Source organism: Sciurus vulgaris, assembly GCF_902686455.1.
Source record: "Sciurus vulgaris genome assembly, chromosome: 6".
Classification (NCBI taxonomy): domain Eukaryota; kingdom Metazoa; phylum Chordata; class Mammalia; order Rodentia; family Sciuridae; genus Sciurus; species Sciurus vulgaris.
In genome coordinates, this window is record NC_136466.1 from 35,235,522 (window position 1) to 35,255,898 (window position 20,377).

General features: G+C 39.3%; 1 pseudogene across 1 annotated transcript; it reads left to right on the forward strand.

The window, feature by feature from the left end:
- Window positions 1-730: 730 nt before the first annotated feature.
- LOC306664052 (UMP-CMP kinase-like) lies at window positions 731-5,215 on the forward strand (annotated as a pseudogene). Its single transcript has one exon. The product of its transcript is annotated as a UMP-CMP kinase-like (transcript).
- The last annotated feature ends 15,162 nt before the right edge of the window (window positions 5,216-20,377 follow it).

Genomic DNA, 20,377 nt, shown 5'->3' on the forward strand with positions numbered 1-20,377 from the left:
GTACATTCATTAAAACTTGCCCTTGAAGGTGTGGAAAAGGAAAGGGATTTCTACTTTGGGAAGTTGAGAGAGATTGAGCTGCTTTGCCAAGAACATGGGCAGGAAAATGATGACCTCGTGCAGCGACTAATGGAAGTGCTCTATGCCTCAGAAGAACATGAGGGCCACACAGAAGAGCCGGAAGCAGAGGAGCAAGCTCATGACCAGCAGCCACAGCAGCAGGAAGAGTACTGACCTGTCTCAGCAGCTCTTGACACTTCCATTGTGCGTGGGAACTTTTCTTCTGGAGAATTGGAACACGTGCAGCCTCAAGCTCAACAGAAACCAGTTGTTCCCAGTCTGCCGTTACCATCAACGCACTGTTGCATATGCCAGCCACTGCGCTTGGTTCCCATTTCCTTTGCCAAGATGCATTAGCTGACGGCCATTCTGGCCGCCTACCTGAGAGATCATAGGGTCACATACCTTCAACTTCACCACTTGGCTGCTTGAGATTGGTTCTGCTCTTTTCCTTGTTTCTTTCCAGAACAACTTTCCCTACCCCAAAACCACTTCCACCACCATCACCCCTTTTTATCCTGGTGTGAAACAATGGTAATTTGATATATGGTATTTATATTGGCATTTCTCAACCCAGTGTCACTAGATGTCAAACGCATTTGTGGTGCTTTGATGTTTGCAATTTAATTAAAAAAAAAAAAAAAAAAAAGAAAAAGATTTGCACCACCATGCCCGGCTTTTATAATAATACCATGCTTGACTTTTATATAATATTTATATTATATTAGGTATTATAAGTAGTCTAGAGATGATTTAAAGTATATAGGAAGATGTGTATAGGTTTTATGCAAGTACTATGCCATTTCATATAAGGAACTTGAATATACACTTGCATGTATGTGTGTTGTGGGGAGGGTCCTGGAACCAATTCCCCACAGATCTGAGGGACAACTATACTCTCTTCATAAGAGAAAAGAGTTTCAGGAGAAGCCCAGCGTGGTGGTGGTTTACGAGTTCAAAGCTAGCCTCGGCAATGGTGAGGCACTAAGCAACTCAGTGAGACCCTGTCTCTAAATAAAATACAAACAAGGGCCAGGGATGTGGCTCAGTGGTTGAGTGTCCCTGAGTTTAATCCCCAGTACTCCCAAAAAATAAAAAATAAAAAAGGTTCAGGAGATTCTACTTGACTTTTCCTGCTCCAATACCTCTTAGTCTATAGATCAAGAAACCAGTGTGTGGTTCTTTTTTTTTTTTTAATCTTCCATAACTTTATTAAGGTACAATAAAATGCACATATTTGAATTACACAATTTGATCAGTTTTGACATGTATGTAGCCAATATAATCAATATAAAAACCATTCCCATTACTTTTTTTAATTTGAAATCATGCAGATTGTGTTTCCCACCCCCACCTGTCAAGTATTTCAAAATTAAATGGCACACTTATAAATAACTCAGAGGTCAAGGAAGAAAGTACATGAAAAGTAAATAAAAAGTGTTTTGAACTAAGTGATAATAAAAACTTAAAATATCAGGATCTCTAGGAAGAAAGAGTACTCAGATGAACATTCATAACTTAAAGTATTTATATCAGAAAGAAGTTAGAATAACAATCAAGTTATTTTCAAATTATGTAGTAGAAAGGAAAAAATGAAAGTAGGGGCAGAAATATATGAAATAGAGAAGAAATAATACAGCTAAAATCTGATTAAAAAAACAAGTCTAATCAAGAAAAAAAGCAAGAACATAAAAATTAATATCAATGGAAAAAGAGCTATCAAAATAACCTTATAGATGCTAAAAGCATATTAAGATAATATTACAATTGTATGCCAACATATGTGATAGCTTACATAACATGGTCTATATTAGAGAAGGATTTGTGTGCTGCTGAGAAGAAGGTGTATTCAGTCATTGATGGATGTAATATTCTATATATGTCTGTCAAGTCTAAATTATCAATTGTATTTTTTTACTTCTATAGCTTCTTTATTTAGTTTTTGTTTGAAGGATATATCCAGTGGTGACAGAGTCATGTTAAAATTACCCATTATTATTATGTTGTGGTCTATTTGATTCTTGAAATTGAGAAGGGTTTGTTTTATGTATGTAGGTGCTCCATTGTTTGAGGCATAAATATTTATGATTGTTATGTCTCATTGATATATAATTCCCTTAAGCAGTATGAAATGAAAAGTCCTTCTTTGTCCCTTCTGATTAACTTTAGCTTAAAGTCCACTTTATCTGGCATGAGAATAGAAACCCCACCAAATGTGTGGTTCTGCCTGTGTCAAATCCTCAGGCTCACCCCCAGTTGGGGTGATTTGCTGAGAAATCTCTCAAGCCTCAGCAGTAGTTGTACTTGTAACCACAAAATTATGGGAGAAGAAAAAAGGAAAAATCAGCAAAGGGGAAATAGGTCCAGGGGGGAAGTCTGGGAAGACCAGGCAGGAGCTTGTAAGAGCCACTTCCCTGTGGCGTCACATAGGACATGCTTCACTCCCACAGCAATGAGTCGTGACCACACATGTGAAATGTTGCCAACCAGGGAAACTCATTAGAGACTCAGTGCCTGGGATTATTACCCACCCCTGACCCCCCGGTAGTAGAGGTCAAACCCAGGACCTCGTGCGTGGGAAGCATGTGCTCTAGTACTGAGCAACACCCCAGCTACCCAGGCTGTTACTGCGGACTAGTCATGTAGACACCCTCCACTTGGCCAATATTCTAAACTCCCAAAAGGAAAGCAGATGTTCGACCTAAACCATATTTTTTATCCAAGTTGTTTAGGCTCAGTGAGTTGTTCTTACTCATTAATGATGGGAACATTCCTGAAATCTACATTCCCAACACAAAGGATCAATCTTGCAAGCTGGCCTTTCCAGGGATAGCAGTCAGCCTGTTATGTGCCTCTTTTTTTTTTTTTTGATTGTTGTTGTTGTTTGTTTTACATTACAGGAAAAAAGAACCCATGGGTGCTCTACCTCAGAGCTACACCCCTAGACCTTTTTATTTTTTGAGACAGGAAATTTCCCAGACTTACCTTGAACTTGCTATCCTATGGTCTTAGCCTCCCAAGTACCTGGATTATAGGTGTGCACCACTGTGTTCAGCTTTGTTCCTCTTTTTTGCACACTGCCAAGTATGACCATTTTAACAATATATCCAGGAACCAGGAAAATTACCCCAGAAGTCCTGGTTCAAGTGAATCCTTATGGGAGGGACCTTGTCTAGAACTCTTTTGGGGGAGGGACTTGGACACACCTGGACTTGTTACTTGACACTAGCAAAGAGACATGGTGGTGCTTTTGGTACCTGTTTTGAGAGGTTTGAGCCTCACCCCCAAACATTCATGTGGTCCCAGTGTAGTGGTATTGAGATGGTGGAGACTTTGAGAGATAGAACTTGAAGAGGGGTCCTTGTAGGTGTCAAAAAGGTGATTAGATCATGGGCACCCTTGGAATGGATCAATGCAGGTTTTGTGGGATTGAGTTAGTTCCCTCCAGAAGAAATTGTTGTAAAAAAATAGTGAAGCTGTCTTCTCCCCAGTCTCTTGTTTCCTGTCTTACCATATGGTCTCTTCCACATGTGTGCCATTGTGATGCCATCTGACATGAGGCCCTCACCAGAACCAAACAGATACCAATACCATGTCCTTGAACCTACAGAACTGTGAGCAAAATAAACCCCTTTTCTTTATAAAACATCCAGCTTCTAGTATTTTGTTACAGCAACATAAAATAGATTAAGATAGTCCCTAAGTGTCAGTCCCTAATTGTCACTGTCAACTCAGTCTCTATGTTCGACAATCCTCGAAGATCTGAGTCTTCCACTTTCTCTAGTGTATACCATTTATCAAGGCAATAAGGAATGCATTGAGAGGGAGGCACAAGAATTGTTCAAGAGCCAATCATGGCCATCTTCTGTAGTATGGAATCAATGACAGGTGATGCCATTACAGAATTGGGTTCCACAGGAACAATGAACATGAACCATAACTAACAGAGGTCAGGTGGCACCACTAACTGTCAGGAACCAGGTGTCAATGATTACCTTGATGGTCTGCCATATCAGAAGGGCAGGCTCTAAGGTCTTGATTTATAGAATGTATGGTATTCCTAGAGACAAGAAAGATGGGCAGTGGCAAGGGCAAGGGCAAGTGGCAAGCTATATTTAGCTTAATAGAGGGCCTTAAACTTATGATGTGGTTACATCCCCATAAACCCAAGGTAAGTTGAAATACAACGAATGCACCTCACATACTGCTCACTCCAGCTTAGCAATCCAGTACACTGTGGCTATCATCTGTTTCCTCCCATTATGGCATGGCTGTCTAGGGGCTGTGGTTCACTGCACTGCTGCTGCCCAGCCTCACGTGAGAGGAGCTGTGCTCATAGGGCTAACCCAGGAAAAGATCCAAACTCAAAATTCAAAGTATGGTTTCTACTGAATGTGTATCACTTTTACATCGTTATAAAGTTGAAAAATTCTAAGTGGAATCATTGGAAGTCAGGGACTGACTATAGAACCAAGAGATCAGTCGAGAATGGATAGACGAGGTGCAGTGGTGAGGGACACCTGTGCATGGTTGCCTGCCACAGGGGCTGCCTGGGGCTATTATTCCTGCACTCCCTTTTCCTTGTGCTTTGGGGACCAGATGTGTGTCACAAGTGGGCTGGGAGAAGGCCCATCGCAGAGAATTATGGCTACACACACCTCTCTGCAGGAGAACCTCTCTGTGATGAAAGGAAGAACTCAGGTTCACAGTATGGTGAACTCATTGAAAAGTACATTAAAGATGGAAAGATTGTACCAGTTGAGATAACCATCAGTTTATTAAAGAGGGAAAAGGATCAAACAATGGCTGCCAATGCTGAGAAGAATAAGTTCTTGACTGATGAATTTCCAAGAAATCAAGACACCCTTCAAGGTTGGAACAAGACTATGGATGAGAAGGCAGATGTATCTTTTGTTCTGTTTTTTGAAATCTGTATCCAGTGATGTCTTGAGAGGGGAGAGAGCAGGGGTAGGAGTGATGACAATAGAGAGAACTTGGAGAAGAGAATTCAGACTTACCCACAGTCAACAAAGCCAATTATTGACTTATATGAAGAAATGGGCAAAGTCAAGAAAATAGATGCTTCTCAATCTGTTGATGAAGTTTTTGATGTTGTGAAGATTTTTGACAAAGAAGGTTAACTCTAAACCTGAAAGCATCCTTCCTTGAAATCATGCTTGAATATTGCTTTGATAGCTATTAAAACCCCTTTTAAAGGCAATTTTAATCTTCAAAATTACATCTCAATTAATGACTAGAGAATACATAGACAAATAATCTTTTTTTTTGGGGGGGGGGTATGAGGGATTGAACTCAGGGGCACTTAACCACTAAGCCACATCCCAAGTTCTGTTTTGTACTTTTTATTGCCAAGGCTGACGTTGAACTCACAATCCTCCTGCCTCAGCCTCCTGAGTCACTGGGGTTACAGGTGTGTGCCACTGTACCCGGCCAAAGTAAATTTTCATGATTATTATGGTGTTCATAAAACAAAGAAGGGTATCAGCTAGTTCTTTTTTAAATTAAAGACTATACCTTTTATAGTTTGTGCCTTCTGTGAGCAAATTTTTTAGTATGCATGTATATCCCTTTAGTAATTACAATATGTTGGAATTAGGGATTCCCACTTCCTCTTGTAGGTTTTAAATTTCTAACCTCTTAATGGAATTTGTGGACCAAATTTCAAAGGAACTTTTTTGTGTTGTCAGTTCTTGCACAAGGTGTTTGATTAAAAAAAAACAAAACAAAACATAAAATGGATTCTTAACAATGTTTTAGTATTTATCAAATAACCGACCATTTCATATAGTAAGATGAGAAAACTTAGGCTTTAATTTACTTCAACTTGTACAGAGTTGTATGTTAGGGCTTCAGGGTGTAGGCTGGGGGCATGAGGGGTTCAGAGCCTGGCAGAATTGTCAGTTTTATTCTGACATAATCCGAGGGTATGAGGCAAGGATCACATCTAATGGCTTGTGTTCGTTATGCTCTATTATATAGTGCTATCCATTAGTAAACTGATCTTAACACAATTCCTAGCAGAGGAACCTTGAAATGCATGTGCTAGATTTATTCCTAGTTTTTTTTTTGTTTTTCAGACTAAATATAGGGTTAGGATAAATTTAAAAACAACCTAATGATTAAAGTTCCATTTGCATTTTATTTTCTGAAATACTTTTTCATAGTTATTTGTTTAAAAAGATTTTTAAAATCATTGCACTTAGATCAGAAAAATAATAAATTTATCTTACAAATGTTTGATTACCTTCCTGGCTAATTTTGTTTGGTAAATTTTGAAGGGGGGGTGGGCATATCACATTAAAGCATTGAAAGGCACAAAATTTTAAAGACTCTGGAGTCCATTCTTCCTTTAAAATCTCTGAGAAATATGTTTTCTCCTTTTATCACTAAAAATGCTAAGTAGTATCCATGGTCTGTCTTTTTTTTTGGGTGGTGGTGGTATTTGGGATTAAATCCAGGGCCACTCTACCACTGAGCTCTAGCCCTTCTTATTTTTTGTTTTGAGATAGTTTTGCTAGATTGCAACAGTTGGCCTTGAATTTGCAATCTTCCTGCCACATTCTCCAGAGTAGCTGAGATTATAGGTGTGTGGCACCAGGCCTGGCTCCTAGGTTCTTTTTTTTAATTTTTTTTTTAGTTGTCAATGGACCTTTATTTTATTTATTTATTTATACGTGGTGCTGAGGATCAAACCCAGGGCCTCACACGTGCCAGGCAAGCACTGTACCACTGAGCTACAACCCCAGTCCCTCCTAGATTCTCAAGAGAGAGTTCTTAAATGTTTTTCATTTTCAACACTTAAACTACTTGGTATACAGGGTTAAATAAGGCATGGAATATTTTTTTGATATTTCTTTCTTTTTGGTTGTTGATGGACCTTTATTTTATTTATTTATTTATATGTGGTTCTGAGAATTGAACCTCTTACATGCCAGGCAAGCGCTCTACCACTGGGTCACAACCCCAGTCTCTGGAATTTTTTTTATAATTAAATTTTATATTTAAAGTTATTGGGAATAGTAAGAACCAATTAGTGGCTGTTCTTATAATAGAATCATTTATTTCTATGCACATTATGAAACTGACTTACTAATGAGAAATTTTTCAATATACTTTCCATTAGAAAACAAAGTATCCTGTAGTACTGTAACATATTGACCACCAAAATTTGTACTGAGATTATCCTGGTTTCTTGGAAGAGAAAGTTTCTTGAGAGTTTCTTGAAAGAGTAAGTTTTTTTAAACATTTTTAATCCATTTAATACAGAAGGTTTAATGGTTTATTCATACCACTTTATTAATGGCTTAATCATATCACAATAGTGTGAAGTAAAGGTAAAGACTAAGGTTTTGAGCGCATTCCTATTCACACAAGTAAATAAATCTGTCAGGTGGGAATCTAAGTCTTCATACCAATAATTGTGAAAGCAACCTTACAGTTTTGAATACTGCTGAGGCTAGGTGTTTTGCCTCCTTTTATCACTTTTCTTTCTGTGGCATTTGAGAAAAGAAACCAAGAAATATGATAATTACTAAATAATGGAGTTTTGTTTTTTGTTTGCTTTTAAAGAGAAAAATATGTTGGCAAGATTGAATCTTGTAGTTGATTGAGATACATTTGACCTCACGAGTTTGGTCATTCCATTTGTTAAAGATACAGTTACTAAGACATTTTTTAGTTTCTGGAAAGTCCCTAATTTGAGCCTTACTGAGTTGCTGTGTTTCTTTATTTCTATTCAGTGATGTTGAATATGTATAAATTATTTAATAAAATAATTCCAATAAATTTTGTGTTGTTGCCTTTGCTAAAAAAAAAAAAAAAAAAAAAAAAAGAAGAAGAAGAAAATGGATAAATGAGCTGTGCACAGCTCATGCCTATAATCACAGCAGCTCAGGAGGGTGAAGCAGGAGAATCGTGAGTTCAAAGCCACCCTCAGCAAAAGTGAGGTGCTAAGCAACTCAGTGAGACCCTGTCTCTGAATTTAAAAATACAAGATAGGGCTGGGGATGTGATTTAGTGGTTGAGTGCCCCTGAGTTCAATCCTCATACCAAAAAAAAAAAAAAAAAAAGAATGGTTACATAGGCTGGGCACAGTGGCACACTCCTATAATTCCAGCTACACAGTGGAGTGAGGCAGGGAGGCAGGGACTACAAGTTTGAGGGTTGTCTGGGTAACTTAGTGAGATTCCATCTCAAAAAAATAAAAATAAAAAGAACTGAGGCTGTAGCTCTGTAGTAAAGCAACTTTGGGCTCAATCCCTACTTCCTCAAAAAAATAAATGAAGGAACAGATAAACAAAAACCCAGTTGTTATGGTTTAAATCTGGAATGTCCCCCCAAAACTCATGTGTTGAAAGAATGGTTCCCAGTGCAGCAAGGTTTGGAGGTGGGACTTTCAGCAATGATTGGATCATGAGGGCTTTGATCTCATCAGTGTGTTAATTAGAATGTACTAGTTGGATGAAGTAGGTCAATAGGTAGGGTGTGCCAGGATTTATCCTCTCTCCAACCCCCTCTTCTCCCCCATTCCTCTCCTCCTCCTCCTCTTCCTTCTCTTTCCCTCCTCCTCCCTCTTCCTCCTCCTCCTCTTCTTCCTCCTCCTTCTGTCTTTTTCTCTGTCTCTCTCTGTCTCTTTCCCTCTCTAGACTTTCTAGACTGCCATGATCTGACAGCTGTCTTCCACCATGTCCTTCTGCCATGATGTTCTACCTCACCTCAGGCCTACAGCAATGAAGTGGCCTGACAATGAACTGAACTTCTGAAACTGTGAGACAAAATAAGGTTTTCCTCCTCTAAGTTATTTTTGTCAGGTATTTTGGTCACAGCAATGAAAAGTTGACTAATACATGAGTGGAAACTCAGGATCACTTGCCCAGTTTCCAGATGGAATTAGCTCCATGGCAAATATTCCCCCCTTCTACCTACAGGGATATACACCTATTTACACAGACAACTATTTTCTTACTATCCAGTTTTGAGATTTCTTCATAATATCTGGGTAAAAAGTCTTTTATCAGCAAGCATTTTCTCCAAGTCTGTGGCTTATATTTTCATTCTCTTATCAGCATGATTTGAAGAGGAAAAGTTAAAAAAAAATATTTTGGGGGTACTGGGGATTAAGCCCAGGGGTATTTATCACTGAGCCACATCCCAGCCTCTTTTATTTTATTTTGAGATAGGGTCTCTCTAAGTTGCCCAGTTGCTGGCCTTGAACTTGCAATCCTGCCTCAGGCACCCAAGTGGCTAGGATTGTAAGTGTGTGTCAACACACCCCAACAAAAGTTTTAAATTTTGGTGAAGTCCAATTCATTTTTTTAACAATACAGATCATTACTGTCCCAAGAAATCTTTGCCTAACCCAGGAAGACTTTCTCCTCTGCTTATTTTCTAGAAGTTTGGTAGTTTTAGCCTTTACATTTTGGTCTGTGGTTTATTTGGAAGTAACTTTTGCATTTGAGAGTTATGGATTTATTTCAGTTTGTTGGTTGTGTAGGATGTCTAGTTGTCCCAGCAGCACTTGTTGAAAAGGCTATCCTTTCTCAACTACAGTGTGTCTCATCTTGGTCAAAAAGTAATTCTGCTTGGTCAAAAAGTAATATCTGCTGGGCACTGTGGTGCACGCCTGAAATTCCAGCAGTCTGAGAAGCTGAGGCAGGAGGATTGTGAGTTCAAAGCCAGTCTTAGCAATCACAAGGAACTCTGTGAGACCCTGTCTCTAAATAAAATATAAAATAGGGCTGAGGATGTGGCTCAGTGGTTGAGTGCCCCTGAGTTCAATCCCCAGTACCACCTCCCACAAGAAAAAGTAATCATCCGACTGGGTGCAGGGGGTGGCACATGCCTATAATCCAAGCAGCTTGGGGGACTGAGGCAGGAGAATCACAAGTTCAAGGCGAGCCTTAGCAACTTAGTGAGACCCCGTCTCAAAATAAACAAATAAAAAGAGCAGGAGATGTTGCTCAGTAATTAAGCACCCCTGGGTTCAATCCCCAGTAATAAATAAATAAATAAATAAATAAATAAATAAATAAACAAACAAACAAATAAATAAAATAATTATCCAGGGCTGGGGGTATGCCTCAATTCTAGAGCACTTACCTAGCATGAGTAAGGCCCTGGGTTTGATTCCCAGCACCATACACACAAAAATTAACTAAGTGATTAATGATCCATATAGGCATGGGTTTATTTCCAGACTCCCTCCGCTATTCTACTGGTCTGTCTCACTTTGTGCTGAGTGTTGCTGTGCTAAGGATGCTTCATATACTGTTTTTAACGTCTCCCTGCTTTGCTGAAGGAGCAGCTGAAGAGGGGGAGACAGGAGGAAAAGCAGGCAGAGGAGGAGGAGGACCATAAGTGGTTCAGCTCATTCATAGAGCCCAAGTGCTAGGCACCTCCTAAATGCCAAGGGCACAAAATGCTGAGAATGACAGAAACAGCTCCAATTCTTATGGAGCTGCCAGACTAGTGAAAGTCACTCAGCTCTGGGTTCCAGTTCCTGTGACCTCAGACATAAACTTCCCAGCTGACCCCAGCTGCTGCTTTTGTACAACAGAGTCCCCAGAGTGCACACTTAGCACAATGACCTCAGTTCATTTTCCCTGTTATAGTTGTCAATTTTCTTTATATCAGACCAAATTCTGGATTCGGTTGTGCTTTCCTGTGATGTCCTCTATCTAACCTGACTTCCAGATGCAGCCCTCTGTTTAGAAGTTCCATCCAAAACACAAGGGAAGCAGGTTGGAGAGCTTCCTGTGCATTCCCTTAGGAGGTAACTTCCGGTTCTTCCACTACGAGTAAAACTCCATTTGTATGTTCCGGAGGCAACAACCTGAAAGTTTCTGTTAGTCAGCTTTGCGTTGCTGTGACCAAAATACCCAACAAGATCAACTTAAGAGGAGGAAAAGTTTAGTTGGGGCTCAGTTTTAGAGGTCTCAGTCCATAGAAGGCTGACTCCATTGCCCTGGGCCTGAAAGGAGGCAGTGCATCACTGCCCAAGGATGGGCAGAGGAAAGCCGCTTAGGACATGGCAGGGTCAGGAAGCAGACAGAGGGACTGGGGGAGGGGCCACAGAGAAGATGCACCCTTCCAGGGCACACCCCCAGTGACCCACCTCTTCCAGCCGCATCCCACAAGCCTATAATTACCACCTAGTCAGTTCATTCAAACTAGGATGAGCTGATTGGGTCACACTCTCACAATCTAGTCATTTCACCTCTGAATATTCCTGCATGAACAGATTTTGGGGTACACCTCATATCCAAACTTTTCAGTTCTCACCTGTTGGGTTTAGAAGCTGTGACTAGATCCCTACCTAGAATCACGATGTCATCACAGGTTGCAAAATGACGGAGTTTTGTTTTTCATATACCAGTCACCTTTTATCAGGTGTTAGTTCTCAGGTATGAAAGTGTTCAGGAAAGACAGAGTTCCTCATGGAAGGCAGCTGAGCCAAGGAGGCCATGGTCAGGAGTGCAGTAGCCCTCCACGCTGGACCCTCTTCAGTGGTACTTGCATGACTATCCACTTTTGAGTCCCTTATTAAAAAAAAAAAAAGCAGTAACTGAAAAGTTTGTCAACTGCCAGCACCATATTAACTCCAGTTAACATAACTCAAGCTGGCTTTCTTCACATTGGTGTACTCGTTGCAGTGCTGGTCATAACCTCTTTGAAATACCCCAACAACGCCTTTAGGGGTAAAATCCTACATCAGTATCTATCTTGGTGGTTTCCTAGTTTGACATCCATGAGTTCCTTCTACATCATTGGCATGACTGGCACCATTTTGGAGTCTTGGAGTCCTGGAGTCCACTCACAAATGAAGGTTTTAAAATTCATATAATATATATATATATATATATATATACACACACACACATACAAACATACATACATATATATGAAATACATATTAAATTAATATACATAAATATATATTAAATTCATACATATATAAAATATATATATTTCATCTAAAAAGAAAAAAATTCCCCTCACCTATTATTTACCCTGATATACAGTTAGAACAAGAAAAGCATGGTAAGTGCTTATTACTCTTCTTTTATTTATTTGTCCATTTTTGGAAGAATGAGTTCTTTGTCAATTCCAAAGGTAGTCAGTGAGGTTTTTAAGTATCATTACAAATTCATGAACATTTATATATTTATATATTTGAGATGTCTCAATAAATCACAATCATAATTCTTTATCAAAGCAAAAATTGTCCCTTCTATTCAGTGCTTTGAAAAAACGACAGTGAAATTACAGGTTTTAAGCCCAAAGCAAGTAAGAATATCTAGTCAGAATTTAATTGTGCTCCTTTATATTTATGACATATAATATTGATTTTAATGATGGTAACAAAGTTTCCTTCTTTTTTTTTTTCTTTTGGTACTGGGGATTGAACTGTTTACCACTGATAGCTGTATCTCCATTTTTTCTTTTTTTTTTTTGAGACAGCATCTTGCTAAGTTTGAGTTTCGCCTCAAACTTGTCAACCTACTTTGTCAGCCTCCAGAGTTGCTGGGTTTACAGGTGTAGACTGCCACACTTGAAGATAAAGTTTCTCTAAAAGATTTTAAGATAGCAGAAAGATGAGCAGAGCAGAAGGAAGGGAACGGGGGAGGGAAGAAAGAAAGGGAAGGGGAAATACTGGGGACTGAATTAAAACAAATTATATTCCATGCTTTTATAATTATATCAAAATGGATCCTATTGTCATGTATAACTAAAAAGAACCAATAAAAAACAAATTAAGCCATGCATAGTGGTCCATGCCTGTAATCCCAGCCTCTGGGGAGGCTGAGACAGGAGGATTGCAAATTCAGCCTCAGCAATTTAGTAAGGCCCTAAGCAACTTAGTGAGACCCTGTCTCAAAATAAAAAATTTAAAAAAGGTTTGGGGATTGGCTCAGTGGTTGAGTGCCCCTGGTTCAATCCCCAGTATTAAAAAAAATTTTTTTAAGAAAAAAAATGTTAGTAACAAAGAGTAACAAATAGAAACGGGCAACATCTAAAAAGGTTTATATGCCATGACTAACATGACCAAGTAGTAATTATACCAGGGTGGAAAGTTGGTTTAACATAAAAAAAAAAAAAAAAAAAAAAAAAAAAAAACCCAGGAGGCTGAGGCAGAAGGATTGCAAGTTCATGGCTAGCCTCAGCAATTTAGAGAGGCCCTAAGCAACTCAGTGAGACCCTATGTCTAAATAAAATACAAAAAAAAAAAAAAAAAAGACTAGGGATATGGTTCAGTAGTGAAGTGCCTCTGAGTTTAATCCCTGGTACCAATTTTTTTTTCTCCATTTAGAATGATGTTGGCCTGGGTTTAGCATAGATAGCTTTTAAAATGTTGAGGTATGTTCTTACTATCCCAGTTTTTCTAGTGTTTTGAACATGAAGAGGTGCTGTATTTTGTCTGATGCTTTTTCTGCATCTACTGAGATACTACAATTCTTGTCTAAGTCTATTGAAGTGATGTATTACATTTATTGATTTCTGTGTGTTGAACAAACCTTGCATCCCAGGAATGAGCACCGAATTGATTGTGGTGCACTATCTATAATATATTTTTGTATGCAATTTGCCAGAATTTTACTGAGAATTTTCATCAGTATCTATCTTGGTAGTTTCCTAGTTTGACATCCATGAGTTCCTTCTAAATCACTGGCATGACTGGCACCATTTTGGAGTCTTGGAGTCCTGGAGTCCACTCGCAGGTCTGAAGTTTTCTGTCCTTGATATGTTCATGGTGGTTTTGGTATCAGGGTGATACTAAACTCATAGAATGAATTTGGAATGATTCCCTCCTTTTCTATTTCATGGAATAATTTGAGGAGTATTAGTATTAATTCTTCTTTGAAAGTCTTGGAGAATTCGACTGAGAATCTGTCTGGTTCCAGGTTTTTCTTGGTTGATAGACTTTTGATGGCATCTTCTATTTCCTTGCTTGGAATTGATCTGCTTAAATTGTGTATGTCCTCCTGCATCACTTTAGGTAGATCATATATTTCTAGAAATTTGTTGATGTCTACAATATTTTCTATTTTATCTGAGCATAAATTTTCAAAATAGTTTCTAGTTATTTTCTGTATTTCAGTAGTGTCCATCGTGATAGTTCCTTTTTCATCACAAATTTTAGTAATTTGAGTTTTCTCTCTCTTTCTCTTTGTTAGTGTGGCTAAGGGTTTATCAATTTTATTTTTTCAAAGAATCAAGTTTTTGTTTTGTCAATTTTTTTCAATTGTTTCTCTTGTTTCAATTTCATTGATTTCAACTCTGACTTTAATTATTTCCTGTCTTCTACAACTTTTGGTGTTGATCTGTTCTTTTTCTAGGACTTTGAGATGTAATGTTAAGTCATTTATTTGTTGACTTTTTATTCTTTTAATGTATAAGTTCAATGCAATGAACTTTCCTTTTAGCCCTGCCTGCATAGTGTCCCATAGATTTTGATATGTTGTATTGGTGTTCTCATTTATCTCTAAGTATTTTTTTATTTCCTCCCTAATTTCTTCTTTTATCCATTCATCATTTGGTAGGATGCTATTTAGTCTCCAGGTGTTGGAATGGTTTCTATTTGTTTATTTTATCATTGATTTCTAGTTTCATTCCATTATGATCTGATGGAATGCAGGGTAGTATTTCTATTTTTTTGTATTTGCTGAGAGTCACTTGTGGCATAACATATGGTCTATTTTAGAGAAGGATCTATATGCTGCTCAATGATGGATGAAATACTCTATATATATCCACTAAGTCTAAATCATTGATTGTAATATTTAATTCTATAGTTTCTTTGTTTAGTTTTTGTTTGGAAGATCTATCCAGTGGTGAGAGAGGTGTGTTAAAGTCACCTAGTATTATTGTGTTGTGGCCTATTTGATTCTTGAAATTGAAAAGGGTTTGTTTGATGTACATAGATGCTTCATTGTTTGGGGCATATATATTTACTATTGTTATGTCTTGTTGACGTATGATTCCCTTAAGCAGTATGAAATGTCCTCCTTTGTCCCTTCTGACTAACTTTGGTTTGAAGTCCACTTTGTCTGATATGAGAATGGAAACCCTTGCTTGTTTACACAGTCCATGTGAGTGACATGTTTTTTCCCAAACTTTCACCTTCAGTCTGTGGCTGTCTTTTCCTAGGAAGTAAGTCTCTTGAAGATAGAATAATATTGGGTCTTTTTAAAAAATCTAATCTGCTAGTCTATGTTTTTTGATTGATAAGTTTAGGCCATTAGCATTCAGGGTTATTATTAAGATATGATTTGTATTCCTGGTCATTTTGGTTTATTTTTAGTTTTTAACTTGACCTAGTTTCTCCTTTGATTGAACTTTCCTTTAGTGTAGTTCCTCTCTTTGCTGGTTTTCTTTTCCTTCTTTTTTTTCATTTCCTCTTCATGGGATATTTTGCTTGAATGTTCTGTAGTGCAGGCTTTCTAGTTGTGAATTCTTTTAACTTTTGTTTATCATGGAAGGTTTTTATTTCATCTTCAAATCTGAAGCCTAATTTTGATGGATATAAAATCCTCAATAGGCATCCATTTTCTTTCAGGGCTTGATATATGTTATTCCAGGACCTCCTAGTATTGAGGTTGAGAAATCAGTTGAAATCTGAAGTGGTTTTCCCCTATTTGTAATTTGATTTTTCTTTCTCTCACAGTCTTTAAAATTCTATCCTTATTCTGTATGTTAGTCATTCTCATTATAATGTACCTTGGTGTGGGTCTGCTGTAATTTTGTACATTTGGGGTCCTGTAAGCCTCTTGTAATTGATTTTCCAATTCATTCTTTAGATTGGGGAAGTTTTCTGAGATTATGTCATTGAAAAGATTGTGCATTCCTTTGGTTTGTATTCCATTCCTTTGTCTATTCTGATAAATTTTAAATTTGGTCTTTTCATGCCATCCAATATTTCTTGGAAGTTCTGTTCATGGTTTCTTACCATCTTCTCTGTGTGGTTGGTCTTATTTTCAAGAATATATATTTTGTCTTCATTGTCTGAGGTACTATCTCCAGGTGGTCTAGTCTATTGGTGATACTTTCCACTGAATTTTTAATTTGTTTTATTGTTTCCTTCAATTTGAGGATTTCTGTTTGATTCCTTTTTATAATCTCTGCCTTTTTATTGAAGTAATCTTTCACACCCTGTATTTTCTCTCCAATATTTTGGAGAAAAAAGTATTTTCTCTCTTTATTTTGAAGATCAATCTATGTATTTTCTAACTCTTTCTCTGACATTTCTTCTACTGTGTTGTCTATGGATTCTATTGTTGGAACATCTTGGTTTGTTTGAGACATTTGTTTTTTCATGCTGTTTGTGTATCTTCCCATCTAGCAGTATGGATATGAGGCAATACAGATTCTACCCTGTAGTCTTATAGTGTCCCTGAAGGCTTCCAGTACCTCACCTTTAAGGGGGAGACCAAAATTAACAGCACCCAATGCAAACAATATACCACTTTAAACCAAATGGCTCCTATTAAGGTGTTTACAGTTTTGTCACAATAAAAAGAAATGAAGTGTTCACTTATTGTCTACAATATAAACAGTAAGTTTGCTAAAAGGGTTTACAGTTTCAAATAATGCACATTGAGGGAACAGAAGTAGTGTAAGATGTGATGTTTATGAGAGAGAAGGAGGGAAGATAGAGGTAAAATTTTATAGTAAGAATGAGGGAGTAATCAATAGAAGTTGGCTGTATGAGAGAAGTGAGAAGAGAATCCAGGGAGACAGGTGAGAGAAATAATATATACAGGTTAAAAAAATATATATATAAGATTACACAGCAAAATCATAATATACTCTTCAGACATCCCATTCCTCAATAAATTGCTGCATGAAAAATATTTGAATTCAAAGATGGTAGAAGTGTGAGAGAGAGAGGATGAAAAAAATAAAAGGAAAGTCTCAATGGAAAATTGAATGATTGCTTTTGTTGGCTTTCAAAATTTTTCTCAGCTTCCCTTCTCTGCCGATAGGTGGAGTTGTGTGAAGTTTGATATTAGCTCTAGTCCAGTGGATGCTGGACGGGTTGGGTGGGTGACCAAGATGCCCTCACACTCTCTTACAGTCTTCCCATCTATTGCAGCTGGCCCCTTCCCTCCCTGCATACTTCAGGACTCACTGAGCTGGAGAAAACCCAGTTTTCTCCAATTTTTTCACCCTGCACTCCCCCCAGGGAACTGCCCCTAGTCTCTGGCTTTCCACAGACTTGCCAGAACCAGACTGCCCCAGGCACACCCAGCTGCAATCTGATGGACCTGGGCTTCAGCTTCCCCAGGCCATGTCTTGCTGCAGTCCCAAGATCTCAATGCCCTTTCAACTTGCAGAGACCACCAGGGAGGTGTTCATACAAAGGAGCATCCCTGCAAGGAGGGAGCCAGATGGCAGCCACTACCAACTGAACAGAAGTGCCACCAGACCTGCAGGTACCCCAATAGATCTCCAGGCCCTGGCCTGTGTCTCCAGACCGAGGTGGCCATGCCCCGAGATGGCAGCGGTGGAGGCAGCAAACCTGCTGGCCCTGTGCGGTGTCTCAGGATGGCGGGGGCTGTTTGTAACCAAACCTGTGGGTGTTATGACCATGAACTTTCAGGCAATGGTGGGCAGCAGGTGGTCTGCAGGCTAACAGTGGATGATCAGCAGGTGGACATTGAGCAGTGGGCAATGGGTAAGTGAAAAGCAGGTGATGGGCAGACAAGAGGCAGGCAAATGGGCAAATCAACAGATGACAGGTGGTGGTCAGTGAGTGATCTGTATTCAAAAGGCTGGCAATATGCTGGCAGAGGGCAGGGTACTGCCTCCTAGAAAACAGTACTTCCTCTGCTTGAATCCTGAGTCACAGAGCCACAAGGAATGCAGTCTCCCTTTAGTCTGCCATCTTGGATCTTTTCCCACTGTTGAAATTTGAATAAGGTCTGTGCTATGGTTTGAATGAGGTTTGTCCTCACCATCCAACACTTGCAGGAGCTGAATTCCCAATATCTCATGTTAACAGTATGAAGAAGGTAAAATTAATTGGATTAGTGTCTACGAATGAGGCCTGGGGGAAGTGAATAAGTTAGATTAGTTAATTAGAGTGGAGTCCCCATGATTTAATCCAGATTAATTTAATAAGGAAAGGAAGAGAGACCAGACACACCCACACTCCTTCTGTCATGTGATGCAGAAAAGAATGACCTTCAGCACAGCCTGAACCATGCCATTTGGACTTCAGCCTCCAAAACTGTGAGCTAAACAAACTTCTTTTATCTACAAAGTAGCCTGCCTCAGGTATTTTGTTATAGTAATGAAAAGTTAATAGTCTTTAGATTAGTTAATAGTCTTATATCAATGTTACTTTACTGGCTTTGATCATTTTATTGTTGCTATAAGATGGTAGAGGACTAAGGGTAGTAGTAGAACACTCCTCTAGCATGCAAGAGGCCCTGGGTTCAATCCCCACCACTGCAAGGAAAAAAATGTCAACATTTGAGGAAAACGGGTAAAAAATATACAAATATTATTTGCACTTTGTGCGTGTGTGTGTGTGTGTGTGTGTGTGTGTGTGTGTAGCTGGGGATTGAATCCAGGGCTTTGTATATGCCAGGCAAGCACTCTGCCAACTAAGTTATATACCAGCCCTTGTTTGTACATTTAAAAAAACATCTTTATTGAGGTATCATTTAAATTCACCTATTTTAAACATATAATTCAATAATTTTTAGTAAATTTACCAACTTGTGCAAACACCACCACAAGCCAGTTTTAGAACATTTTCATCATCCCAATAAGATTCCTCATGCTCCCAGCTGTAGGCAACCACTGATCTGCTTTATGACTTTACAGAGTTGCCTTTTCTGGCCATTTCATGTAAGTACAATCTGTGGTCTTCTATGTCTCACACAAATTTGCATAATGTTTTTGAATTCTTTGTACTATTTCAATGGGACAGTTATTGAAGCTCAAATAAGATCTGTAAAATGGCTTGAGGATATCAATGTTAAATCTCTTGGTTTACATAATTATATTATGCTTATAACATATATCTTAACATTAGAGGAAGTTCAGTGAAGAGTATGTGAGGCTATATAATTTTTTTTGCAACTTTTTGTAAGTATAACAGTTTCTGTATTTACATATTTATTTGTTTTTACTTTAGAGCTGAGCGTCTAAGTTGTGTATTGATGTTCTGGTCTACTGTACTTGCATTGTGATTCCTTTTCAACCTCATGGTTGAAAACCAGCAGGGCCTTTCTATGTCCCAGAGGTCCCTCATGAACTTGGCATCCAGAAGTTTCCATATGACCATGTGGGGGCTGAAGTTACAGAGAGCACATTCTACAGGAGCTTAGGGAGGAGATTTCCCTTCCCTTTCACACTGCTGGTATCCCCAGGGCTGGACAGGACGATGGAGGGTGGGTGGCCAGTGCCTGGAGGACCTTGGGCTGGCTCTTCCTGTCACTCTGAGAGTCTGAGCAAACTCAGAGTGAAGGAGGTGAGGACAAAGGGGACTGAGACCCTGGGCCCTGCCTGGACATCTGTCCAGGGACTTCCTCAGAAGCTGCTGATGTCAGGCAATAGCTTCCTGTTATCAGAGCAGAGGGGCCGATCCTAGACCAGAAGGACATCCAGGCCTCAGAGGAAATGAGAGCTTGGTGGAGAGAGGGCCTGAATTTCTAAAGACCCAAACATGCCCATGGGCCCACGGATAAGCTCTGATACAAGCACAGAGAGACTCCAGACGCACTTTGTGTGTGTTTTGTGCAGCAGCTTACCAACAGGTGTGTGGGCAACCGCACAGCTCACATGTACACAGTGGGGCACAACCTGCCAGATCCTGTGCCGATGCCGGCATAGCAGCATGTGCCCTACCTTCATGCAGGCCTGGGTGGGCTGGAGGGGAGGCCAGAGCAGGGGGCTGCAGTCAGGGAAGGTTCAGGGAGGAAGTGGGCTGAGTGGTGGAGAAGGCCCAAGGATGTGGTTCGTATTCTCTGGCACTCAATCTCCTGGCTTCTATCAATCATCTTTGACCACTTAGCATAATTGCTCTCGTCAGACCTTAGCGTATCAGGAGGATCCATCTCTGACCTTGAAGAACTTGCAGGGCCTCCAGCTGGGGATCATCTGTTTTCCTGGGGGTTAATATGAGCAAAGGGCACTGGCTTTTGGCCAGGTGAGAAGAGGGAGAAAGGAATTCTGGGGGAGCCTATCAGGCACAAAGCCCTGGGGCTGGAACCAGGGCTTGGGGGCAACAAGGAAGGAGGCTAGTTGTGTGACAAGGGTGGAGCTTCCAAGGTCACATGACGCAGAC